Source organism: Bombyx mandarina, chromosome 06, assembly GCF_030267445.1.
Source record: "Bombyx mandarina strain Sakado chromosome 06, ASM3026744v2".
Lineage (NCBI taxonomy): Eukaryota > Metazoa > Arthropoda > Insecta > Lepidoptera > Bombycidae > Bombyx > Bombyx mandarina.
The window spans coordinates 678,823-688,987 of record NC_143213.1 but is presented as its reverse complement, the minus strand read 5'-3'; positions in this window follow the sequence as shown (position 1 = coordinate 688,987).

The following is a 10,165-nucleotide window of genomic DNA, read 5'->3' as shown; positions in this document are numbered from 1 at the left end:
ATGAGGTTGACTGCATACTTCCGAAGGTGAATTCGGGACTATGTTGGCAATGGCAATGGTCAACTCAACTTTTAAGATTACAGCTCATTCTGAACATCACAAAATGCAAGACAACAGACATCCGCCCTGCAGCTTCTGGTAGAAAAGACGCCACCACACCTGTGGTGAGGACTCTAATTAGTGATGTCACGACTGAGGTGTTTCGGAGCCGTTAAGTTCGTCGAGAACTAGGTCAAGGTAGAGCTTATCAATTGGTACCACGGAGTGTAAAGCGACATGATGCTCGCGTGGACGGGCACCGACGAGCAGCAGCCGTTTTTAATGTCGATAATCTTGTTTGGGCAATAACTCACAGTCTACAGGAAATGTAGATCCGGCAATCCGTGGACCTTACCGAATGGTGAGGATGGTGCCTCACGGGCATTGCCGCCAGCTCGGGCCCCTCGATGGTTCCTGCGGCAGTAGCACGCAAGCGACGTGCCGGTAGCTGCGTAATATCGGTCGGCAGGTAAACTTGATTCCGGCATGCGTGGCCCGTATAAGGTAGTCAAAATTCTACCCAGTGGACGTTATACCCTACGGCTGCTCAGCGGCAGTTATGGCAAAACTACGCAACCAGCTGCACAATATATGGTGTCGTGGCGGGGCGAGTGGACCCCTGAGACATGTGCTGCCTTCTTTGAGAGTCAGTACAGTTAATAATGATCATTGTTCACAAATATACGTATTCCTATGGTGAACCTGAAGGGTGAGCTATAGATGATTGCTCTCTAGTTACGTATCCCTCACTCGTGTGATTAATTCTACACGGTGAGATGCCTCAATACGATCGGCCTAGACTGGCGTATTGAGAAGCCTCGGCACGTTTGAGTATGGTCGGCGTGCCGGGAAGCTTCACACGTTTGAATAAACTCTGCGTGTGGAATGCACTCGTACGTTTTTAATACGATTTTCGTACGAGTGGGTCTGGGACCATTTTACGTATCCCTCACTCGTGTGATTAATCCTACACGGTGAGATGCCTCAATACAATCGGCCTAGGCTGGCGTATTGAGAAGCCTCGGCACGTTTGAGTACTGTCAGCGTGTCGGGAAGCTTCACACGTTTGAATAAACTCTGCGTGTGGAATGCACTCGTACGTTTTTAATACGATCTTCGTACGAGTGGGTCTGGGACCATTTTACGTATCCCTCACTCGTGTGATTAATTCTACACGGTGAGATGCCTCAATACAATCGGCCTAGGCTGGCGTATTGAGAAGCCTCGGCACGTTTGAGTACTGTCAGCGTGTCGGGAAGCTTCACACGTTTGAATAAACTCTGCGTGTGGAATGCACTCGTACGTTTTTAATACGATCTTCGTACGAGTGGGTCTGGGACCATTTTACGTATCCCTCACTCGTGTGATTAATTCTACACGGTGAGATGCCTCAATACAATCGGCCTAAGCTGGCGTATTGAGAAGCCTCGGCACGTTTGACTACGGTCGGCGTGTCGGGAAGCTTCACACGTTTGAATACGCTCTGCGTGTGGAATGCACTCGTACGTTTTTAATACGATCTTCGTACGAGTGGGTCTGGGACCATTTTACAGGGATCACTGATAACCAAATGCAGAAGACACTTAACGAAGGGCGACGCACACTGGCCCTTGGATAATAACAGGAATATGCGCATTAAGGATGATTGTGCAGACTGCGCGCACTGCTCGCGTGCCGCTACCTGCGCGCGCTCGCCTGCTTCAGACGTGCATACTGCGCGTACTCCTCGCGTGCCGCTGTCTGCGCGCGCTCATCTACTTCTGGCGTGCATACTGCACGTGTTGCTCGCGTGCTGCTGCCTGCGCGCGCTCATCTACTTCTGGCGTGTGCATACTGCGCGCACTGCTCGCGTGCCGTAACTGCGCGCGCTCGCCTGCTTCAGACGTGCATACTGCGCGTACTGCTCGCGTGCCGCTGGCTGCGCGCGCTCTCTCACTTCTGGCGTGCAGACTGCGCGCACTGCTCGCGTGCCGTAACTGCGCGCGCTCTCCTGCTTCAGGCGTGCATACTGGGCACTGCTTGCGTGCCGCTGGCTGCGCGCGCTCGACTACTTCAGACGTGCATAACGCGCGTACTGCTCGCGTGCCGCTACCTGCGCGCACTCGCCTGCTTCAGACGTGCATACCGCGCGTACTGCTCGCGTGCCGCTACCTGCGCGCACTCGCCTGCTTCAGACGTGCATACCGCGCGTACTGCTCGCGTGCCGCTGGCTGCGCGCGCTCTCTTACTTCTGGCGTGCATACTGAACGTGTTGCTCGCGTGCCGCTGGCTGCGCGCGCTCATCTACTTTCGGCGTGCATACTGCACGTGTTGCTCGCGTGCCGCTGCCTGCGCGTGCTCATCTACTTCTGGCGTGCATACTGCACGTGATGCTCGCGAGCCGCCGACTTCACGGTGCCATACGACTGGCAGTGACGCAGAGGGCGATGTCGCTCGATCTGCGGCCTGCTACTTCACTCGTTGGGGACTATGATGCCTTTGGTCCACTAAGCCCGACGCAGGAAGTCACGAGTAAGGAGTAGTTCGTTTGCAGTCCTGCTGAGCTACTTATGCGCTCTGCCTGCATTTTCAGAATTATCTATCAGGATGGTCGAGCGGGACGCCCGCCACACATGGTGCAGCCTCACATCGTGGTTGCAGACTGGAACTGGGACGGCTGCCCTACCGAACTCTCGGGAGGCGCGGATCTAACAAGATCTTTCGCACGCTTCCGCATCATCGTTACGAGTGGACCCCAGTTATGTGGTCGAGGACGAACCACAGTCAGGAGAGGCCGTGTAAGGAATACCCTACAAAAAGGGTATAAAACCGGCGCGCAGCTCCATCACCCGCTCATTTGTCGGTTGACATTCGTCGAGAAAACATCGTTCAAAGACTTTAAGTGTTAATTTAGGAAACACGAATTTTATAATAATGTTGAGGGTACAGTGCCTATAAATAGCAACGCCTTTGCTCGAAACATTCATTCGATCGGCGGCGTTCGTGAGAGAAGGTAGTCGTGGACGTGGTGTGCGTGAGTCATTGTTTTAAGTCTCTGTATACGTGTGCTAATTGTTATTTTTTTTAAATGGTTTTTCTTCTGATTCCTAATAATATATACAATTATTATTTCATTTTATTAGTTTTTTTTTACTATGTTTTAAGTAAGTAGTGGTATAGGTATTAATATTAATGAAATTTCTATGGAAGTTTTTTTTTTTTTACCTATATTATTATTAGTTTTTGTCTGTTTGTCTATTATAGACATAGGCCTCCTCCAACTGCCTCCATAAGCTTCTATTTTCAGCTGTTCTGGTCTGATGTGCTTCCCGCAACTGCCTTAATGTCATCCACCCATCTCCTAAATGGTCTACCTCGGTTTCTTTTTCTGTCTCTCGGATACCAGTGCATTACAGTTTTACACCATTTCTCCTATCCTCTTATAGTATGCCCCGTTCACTTCCATTTAAGTTTCCATATTGTAACTGAGACATCCTCTGTTTGAGTTTCTATATCTAACTTTTCGTATACTTTGTAATTTTTTTGGTCACAGACGACTTCGGTTTGTTGGTAAAGAGAGTTATAATTATTAATGAATGTCTGATTCTGTATTCCTTGTGTAATCGATTGAATAGTGTATTCCAGTTGGTATTAACTGCTTACCGAAGTCCATAGACAATACAACGTGGACGTCGTATCTTGAGTAATGAGGTCGAAATCATAAGTGCGTTGCACAATGGCTGTCTCAATGTTTAAACTGGAATGAATGATGGTTCGTGTCAGAAATGGAGCTGATATCTCCAGGTACATGAACATTAAGGTCGGATGAGGAAGTATTTGGGAAGGAGAATTTAAATGACGAGCCTACGATGTCACAACAGATGAGTTAGCTCAATGTCGTATTCAAATATTGAGACAAGGTCGCGTACTCTCTTACCCTATTACACATGGGATCCTCTGACCTTACAACATTCTTTAAAGACAATTAAAATGAATTGTGAATTAATTTACAAATACGCATGCAAGTAAACGAACGCCCAATAAAACAAAAAAAAAAATACTAACATTAATAAAACAAAGAAGTGTCATGACTCGTCGGATCAAGCTGACCCTGTTCGACTCCATTGTCAAGAGTGTTCTCCTGTTCGGATGTGAGACCTGGAGAGTGACCAAGACACTCACGAACCGACTGCAGGTATTTGTAAATAAGTGCTTGAGGTCGATACTCCGCATATTCTGGCCAGTCACTTATCTCTAATAAAGACCTTTGGACTAAATGCGACCAAAATCCCATCGCGCAAGACATTGCTCATCGGAAATGGCGTTGGATACACACTCTACGGCGCAGCGGAGTCAACGCAGCATCAATCGCGTTTGAGTGGCAACCGCTTGGCAGGAGAAGACCTGGTCGCCCTGTACACACTTGGCGACACACCGTAGAGAGTGAGATGAGGACTGCCAACGTGACCTGGAGTGATGTCAAAGAGCAAGCGCAAGACAGAATAAAGTGGAGACAACTTGTGAGGGCCCTATGTACCAGCGGGGTACCCTAGGACTACAACAACAACAACAATAAAGCAAACATGTCTCTCTATTCTTTGAATGTAAAACATAGTTAAAGTTAATATAATTTTGTAGGTTCAATTACATGAATTTCACGTGAAATACTCAAGCTGCTACGAGCTTTCGTTTTCTTTTCTCAACTTTGATTATAAAAGTTCCTTCAACGAGATTGATCCACAAGTGAAATTGCTAAAAGCGTTTTCTTGGAAACGTAATTAGCGTTCCCATTAGCCTGTATATTCAGTTTTCATCCAACTCCACAATCAACTGTGTCTTACATAAATTATATTTACAATTGCTCCCTAGACATGCTAATTCTCGGCACACTAGGCGTTAAGTGGTTACTGGAGCTCATAGGCTAATGTCTATATAAGACTAATGTCTATGAGCTAATGTAGATATAGATAGAATTAACATTGTAATGATGTTAATGGACAAAGGCTTTTGCTTTATAAAGCACAAGTCCGGCCTCGCGTGGAGTACTGCTCCCATCTCTGGGCCGGGGCTCCCAAATACCAGCTTCTTCCATTTGACTCCATACAGAGGAGGGCCGTTCGTATTGTCGATAATCCCATTCTCACGGATCGTTTGGAACCTCTGGGTCTGCGGACGGACTTCGGTTCCCTCTGTATTTTGTACCGTATGTTCCATGGGGAGTGCTCTGAGGAATTGTTCGAGATGATACCGGCATCTCGTTTTTACCATAGCACCGCCCGCCACCGGAGTAGAGTTCATCCATACTACCTGGAGCCACTGCGGTCATCGACAGTGCGTTTCCAGAGGTCTTTTTTGCCATGTACCATCCGGCTATGGAATGAGCTCCCCTCCACGGTGTTTCCCGAGCGCTATGACATGTACTTCTTAAAACGAGGCTTGTGGAGAGTATTAAGCGGTAGGCAGCGGCTTGGCTCTGCCCCTGGCATTGCTGAAGTCCATGGGTGACGGTAACCACTCACCATCAGGTGGGCCGTATGCTCGTCTGCCTACAAGGGCAATAAAAAAAATCCTATCTCGATCTACATTTTATTATAGCTTAGGTTGGTGATCTGGCTTACTACCCAACCGATGGGAAGCGAATACTAGAGTCCATAAATATCATTAACGCAAATACCATAACCAAACTTGAGATGCCAGCTCTAAGTCTCAGTTCTAAACCACAACGACTGCCCCGCCCTTCAAACCGGAACGTATTACTGCATTGCGGCAGAAATGAGGAGGATAGTATAGTGGTTCTTACTGTGGGTAATGCGATAGCATCAGTAACCACAAGTGAGTGTTAGCTGCGTATTTTCTTAGAATATGTTTATACATAAATATATGTATATCGGAGATGGTTATTGGTTTGGTAGCTAAACGAAACGCACCACGATTCCCGTGAGATGGCAGCACGATTGCGGTATCGTCGGAACTCGACTAACTTTGTGCTACGACAGAGCCTAGCCGATGGAGGCGCGTAGACGCCATCACACTTGCCAACCAGCCTTCTTGAAGAGCGGTGCCTCCATCCTAAAAACTGTCTTTAGTTTTCGTTTGCTAACGTCAAGAGAGTATTTCTAAATTATTCTAAGACAACAAACGTGGTTGGTGTACTCAATATTTCTCTTAGCTCGATCACCCTGTTCGCCCCTACGACGTCTGACGATAGTATTAATAATTGTGGCTTCTCCGACATGTATTTAATTTCTAAATGAAGTTCTCTGTTTATAATTTAGGCAAACAATAGAAAAAAAAGATGTGTGGCGTCGTGGGTCACCGAATAGGAATGAAGTTCCTTATTATAAAAATATTAATTTTAAGTTCTATTCGAGGTATAAAAAAATAGTTACACATTTTTTATTATGATTTTTTTATTGAATAAAATAAAATAAAAACTACTTTTCAAAGTTATCAACTTTTTTTATTCACAATGATTTATTAAAAATATATTATAATAATATACAAAAAAACAGCTATTTATATGAATAATAATAATAACCGTCATCACGTAGACTATTGGACACTATAGCCATCATACTAAGACTATACATAAATAATAAAAATCTTACGTTACGGACGTTTTTTCCCGGTTAGGGTACCCCTCCGCATCGCCCCATAGGGAGCTTCGTTCCAAAAGAGGGTGCAATTATTAGCTTTTAAATGTTTGTCGCTGCTATGATACGAGTCAGTGGACGGCACCTTTAGGCCGGTCTCAGCAAAGTCCGTTCGCGTCTCGTCCGTCACAAATTAGTTTGTTTAAATCCCGCATGAATCCGGCACAATCCGAGCTCTTAATTGAATCATTACTTTTTCTTATTCTACGAAGGGAGATTTTCTGGAGATTTCGTATAATAAAATTTATGTCTGGCAATTTAGTGAAATTTATTTAATACAAAGTCAGGCTTACAGTTTGCAACAAAACGCCTAACTCGATAACACAAAAAAACATTATCTACCTATATATATTAATACGTGAAGCAAAAAGTTTGTATCCCTTTTTACGAAAATTGCGCGAACGGAGGAGTATGAAATTTTGCACACTTATAGAGAATATAGAGAAGAAGTGCACAATGCTAATTTTTTTTTTAAATAATGCATAAAAGATACATTAAATCAATAAAGAAAACATTACACACACTACATACCATGTATTTCACGCACACACGCATGCATACTATTTATTGTCAAACTTTTGTTCTTGACGTCCATTGTCAAATTGAGATTAAATATTGTTTGTCTTTATTAATATTTTTTATAGCGTAGTCTTGGCGAAATTTGTGATTATCTAATATATAAAATTCTCGTGTCACAGTTTTCGTTGCCATACTCCTCCGAAACGGCTTGACCGATTTTGATGAAATTTTTTGTGCTTATCCGGTATCTATGAGAATCGGCCAACATCTATTTTTCATCCCCCTAAATGTTAGGGGTAGTCCACCCCTAAATTTTATTTTTTATTTTTTAGACATAATTTTTAATTTCTATTTTTTTATGATACAACATACAAAAATACATACAATCCTCAATTTTCACCCTTCTACGATCAACCCTTATTTTTTATTTGCTAATTAAAACTTTAAATTTTTTTGCGAGAATTTTGTTTTTATTTTGTCATGACGTAGAATTAAAAAAATTCATATTACTCTGAAATTTTCACCCCTCTACGATCAACCCCTATTTTTTATTTGTTAATTATAAACTTTAATTTTTTTGGCAAGATTTTGATTTTGATTTTTATTTTGTCATGAATTAAAATAAAAAATCTGACGTTACTCTCAATTTTTCATCCCTCTATGATCAACCCCTATTTTTTATTTGTTGATCATAAACTTAAATTTTTTTGGCAAGTTTTTTATTTTGTTTTGTCATGACTTAAAATAAAAAAAATCATATTACTCTCAATTTTCACTCTTATACGATCAACCCCTATTTTCTATCCCAATTAATATATTTTTTATTCTATGCACAGATCCGCAATAAGGTTGCAAGATGGCAATCAAATATTATAATTGTAGTACGATAAATTCTTATTCAAAGTTTATAATTTCAAGTTCCTTTAATTATGATTTTTTTAAAATTGAATTAGATCTCCCGCCCTCACCGGTCGACTACTGATCAACTATCAATCGATCAGTTATCCCCGCCAGGTGTCACCACTCATCCAGCAAACATCACGTAGTAGGGATGAGGACGAAGCCGGTCTCCTGTCTTACTCACTCACTATACATCATAGATTATATACACTTATTATATTTGAGAGCTATACAATACTATACATTTTTCCGCCAAGTTTTTTTGGTTTTATTTGTGTATCAATAGTATGTTCAGTAGGTCTGAGTATTGGCTACTATCTATTTTTCATACCCCTAAGTGAAAAGGGTTCTCCACCCCAAACATTTTTTATTTTTATTTTTTGTAATATTTTTTTTGTTTATAATGAGGTATTTATTATGTGGTTAAATGAGGTTTTTTTTTCTACAGTAGAATTTCTCTAGAAATCTTATTTAAGGCAACACAACGTTTGCCGGGTCAGCTAGTAAAAGTATAAAATACAATCATAATAGTGTACAAACTTACAATTCCAATTAATTATTATAGTCGAATTTGCGGGACCTCTAGTTAAAATTATTGAGTACTATTATTATGCTCAAAATAAAATTATTTTAGACATAAGTATACCCCAACTATCGGCAAACACGTCAGCATCCTGGATTTCAGACAGAAATTCGAATTCGAGATAGAATAGTTAGGTACTTCTTCCTACGTCGCACTCCTCAATGCTGAGGGTCGTGACCACCCTGAATCATTGTCTTTCTTATCGTGAACCTTTTTGTTTTCTTTCGTACCTATGCTGATAGCCTTGAGAGGCTATATCAGCGTTACCCTAGCGTGTAGATGAGCTCTCGGGACTCAAACCGGAGGTGTTGCTAACACTGGCCCTAGTAAGAGCAGTGCTTCGCAGAATCTACCACAGGATCGGAAACGCGACCCACGAGAAAATCCGGCAAGAAATTAAGTGGGCTTAATTTACTCGTCGAGTCCTTCGTCGCAAGTGACGGGTTCTTGCGGTACCTAAAAGCATCGTTAATGGATTGGGAGGATCTATATTGACGTGTTTAGGGCGATCGTGACCCGGAAAGCCCTTCGAGGTCGCGGCCGAATACATTAATCGGACCAGATCCACACCGTTTTTGACTGCAAATTTCACAACAGCCTCCACACCGTTAGAGACAGAAACAGATGAAGAAAGATCGTGCGAGAGAAGGTGTTGTATTAAGATACTAGTTGCCCCTTAATGGCTGGACCCAGGGCTTGTTTTTCGAAGTCGTCTTTGTCTAACGGACGTCTTAGGCGTCCTGTGCACTCGTATCTATTATAGGTAATTTTCTATTGAAACATGAACTTAAAACATATTTGTTTTTTTTATTTTATTGCCCGTTTAGGCAGACGAGCATACGGTCCACCTGATGGTGAGTGGTTGCCGTCGCCCATGGACTTCAGTAATGCCAGGGGCAGAGACAAGCCGCTGCCTACCGTTAAACGGTTAACGCGAGACTACCACGATGAAGGAAAACAATGCGGAATAAAATTCAAATCCGCAAATTGTTAACTTGTGTAATAGGTAGCAGAGCGTCCTGTGAGCCCTTGTGTGTCGGTACCAGCGCCCTGCCTATTTTTGATGGGACATTCGTTAAGCTATATATTTGAGACTTAGAACTCATGTCTCAAGGTGGGTATCGGCATCCACGTATGAGCCCCTGTAACTATTTAACACCAACCATGAGTTCATTCAAGAAAAGATAAACTACGATAGACGAAGACAGTAAAAATGTGCAAAAAAAATTTTTAGCCTTTCAATTCCTTTCGAGCCTTTTTGAAGGTTATCGACATTGCAAAAAAACAAAACACAATTGATCCTCGAGTTGCATTATACTCGTAAGTGACAATTTAAATTCGAGTTTATTTATTTTTAAATTATCGATACCTTTTACGTTGATTACAAATATGACATTATTTGGATTTGAGATTGAAACAGCTTATCGCATTACAGTAAGGGGAGCATTGACAAAAAATACTTCTATATTACTAGGAGTTTGCAATCCTCTCG